The 3,006-nt window shown below is 42.0% G+C and overlaps 1 non-coding gene across 1 annotated transcript; it reads left to right on the top strand.

The window, feature by feature from the left end:
* The first annotated feature begins 1,799 nt into the window (after positions 1-1,799).
* Positions 1,800-1,918, top strand: LOC145402365 (5S ribosomal RNA). Its single transcript, XR_013897723.1, has one exon. It is a non-coding gene; the product is annotated as a 5S ribosomal RNA (ribosomal RNA).
* Positions 1,919-3,006: the final 1,088 nt, after the last annotated feature.

Genomic DNA, 3,006 nt, shown 5'->3' with positions numbered 1-3,006 from the left:
TGCTGGGTGTCTCAGGGTGTCTGTCGCTGATCTTCTGGATGATGCCTGCATTATTCTCCTTAAATATGTTCATCTGTTTCCTTGTAGCCTGGTGTGTAACATATATGTCCAATGTCTTCTTTAATGTCAGGTCCTCTGCATCAAAAAACTTCTGCCTAAGAATGTCGTCACTGCAACCAAAGACTATCTGGTCCCTAGGCTCCTTCTCTGCTTGGTTCTCATAATCACAGTCCTTCACCATGATCCGCAGTCTCGTAATGTAGGAGTCCAATTGTTTCCTCAGGTCTCTGCATGCACCTCCTAAATTTATATCTAGCTGCCAACTCATTCTTACAAGGAGCAATGTATTCATCTAACTTCTGGAGTACAATCTTCAGTGTAGGCTCGGAAGTGCTGGCCAAGTCAAGGGAGTTATATACTGTAAGCAACTCATCACTCCCACATGTCAGTAGTAGTGCTACCTTAACATCTTCTGGCTTTTTATTCTTCTCTGACGCAAGGAGGTATAGCTCAAACTTCTGCTTAAATGTCTTCCACTCCCTGTCACTGTCATTACTTAGACACAGCTTACTTGGTGGGTTCGGTCCTTCTGCCATAGTTGCTGAGGAGGTTCTGCTTTCATTGGATTTACGATATGTAGGCTTAATATCACCTTACTAGCAGTTGTCTCCGTCATCTAGAGGCTGTAGGCTTCGTATTTAAACTGCTGCCACCATGTAAAAAGCTGTATTCACTGGGGGAACTTGGCAAAACAACAAGATGCCTGCAGCGTACATGTTTATTATGAGGTTCTGTGTTTACAGCCCGCGCCCGGTTACGCCTTTTGGCGGGAGGGAAGTCCTGAGTCAGGGACCCCTTATTTAAATGATAATACTTCCTTTGACATACAACATAAGTTTATAGCTCCATTAAGCTGGTAACAACTAATAAATTGTTCCAATAAAATGGTGACAATAAATTTATACAGTATTGTAACAAACGTAACGTAAACGAGAAAGAATCAAATGCCAAAACCCGTTTGCTATCAGGTGATACTAAGAGTGAATTAATAATACTTATCCTTTCCCAATATTACCATAACTCTGTTCCAGCTCGTCACGATTCCTTCCCCCCCCCCCTTGTGAACTCTCTCTTCCTGCGCTCCCACGTGCGTCACTAGACTTTCTGTATTGGCAACCGTATTGGTTAAGTCAGGATCCTGTGAGATTCTAATATCCTAGTTAAGGTTTTATTTCTGTGTCACTTATTGTGTTGTAATATCTGCTGTTTTTGTCCTGTGTCTGACTGTGATAATATACGTGTAAAAGGTTATTGCCTGAAGTTTTTGTGTCCTGCCTCTCTTTCATTGGACTAAGCTCCGGTCTCAATAGAGGACCCTGGTACACGTTAGGTGCTTTAGGACCGAGGAGTCGGGCCTTTTTCACCTATCATTACACCTTCATTCTTTCCTCTTCCTTCTGCCTGTGGGTGACTACACTGAGTGACAAGCCAAATGGTTTCCTGAACACCAGGAAACCATTTACTACGCTGGGTGGTAACCATATAACCAAATTTTGGCCCCTGGTGGTTTAGTGGGTAATTACTGGACTCCAATCGGATTGAGCCGGTGAATGTTTATATCCAAGGGATGGTTGGGGTTGATTGCTCATGTAATGCCACTCAGGGATGAGTGAGGCTGGTCACTCATCTTAAATGTCGGGACCAACTGCCTAGCCCCGGGCTCCTACGCTCCTCATGAAACAATGTAGGATTGGATGATATATATATATATATATATATATATATATATATATATATATGCCAACGGCCATGCCACGTTGAGTACACCGCTTCCCGTCCGATCAGCGAAGTTAAGCAACGTTGGGTCTGGTTAGTACTTGGATGGGTGACCTCCAGGGAACACAAGATGCTGTTGGCATCCCTACGTGTCAAGTGGGGTTGGTGGAGGATTAGTGCCCCTCCCTGTAAAACAATTAACTCTAAGCCCTTGACCACTCCGGTTGGGATACATGGAGTCTGGCAATGAATGAATGATATCTATCTAATATATATATAAGTAGAGCAGTTTCAATCAGTTTTAGTTGTACTTGTGGTTGTGAAGTTAGTGTAACTATTTGGAAAGTGAAGACAACGAAACGAACGTGAGAAGCTTGTGTTTACATACAGCGCCAGTCTAGTTTGATCACTTGTTAGACTCTGAAATGCAGCCTCTAGGAAGAACAACTTACTGCGCAACGTCCTTCCCGTACTGAACTACTGCTGTTGGTGCCTGTGGCAGTGTGGGACTTGGGTGTAACAATAAGTTATGGTTAGGTAAGATATAGATGATTTTTCCCAGGTATACGACTGATATTTCAAATGTGGAATGGTCAGATAACATTCAGTAGCCCCTTCACTGTTAGACTTCGTTAAAACAAGTCGTCCAGATGAAGCCAAAATAAAGTATTATATTTCCTTATAAGAGTGAAAGTTTTAATATTGGCCTGGAAAAATTTGCCAAACCCTCTTTAAAAATGGTGAGGAGAATTCTTGTATCATCCGAGAAAGTGATTTTCTTAGCTGAGAGAGCCTTAGGAGTCTGAGAGTTTGTCATTCTAATTATTTTTTACCCCAGAAATCAGCAAATGAAGCGACCTAAACAACGTATTTATTTCTCATGAATAATTATTGGTTGTGAGAGAGAGATTTCTGAATGATGGAAAGCAGCTATGGCCATGGATTGAAGGGGGTAAAAGAAGTTTGACTGACAGGTTAAATTTGTGGATTGAAGGGGATAAAAGAAGCGGATAATATCAGTTTTCATCCCATAATCATTCCCGTCAATTTTATTATGTTCTCCAAACTCATCTCTCCAAGTTCATCAACATTTTCCTTATACTCTTCCATCGCAAATTGGTTTTAAGGAAGATATAGTAATATTTGGATATCCCCACCCCTACCTCCCCCTTCCGACTCACCTAGGATGACTTGCTGGCTCAACGAAATTCGGTTCAAACTGAGCTCTCG

This window comes from Coenobita brevimanus, chromosome 57 (genome assembly GCF_032717465.1).
Source record: "Coenobita brevimanus isolate Jiangsu-jjx chromosome 57, ASM3271746v2, whole genome shotgun sequence".
Lineage (NCBI taxonomy): Eukaryota > Metazoa > Arthropoda > Malacostraca > Decapoda > Coenobitidae > Coenobita > Coenobita brevimanus.
This window is presented reverse-complemented; position numbering and strand designations above follow the sequence as displayed.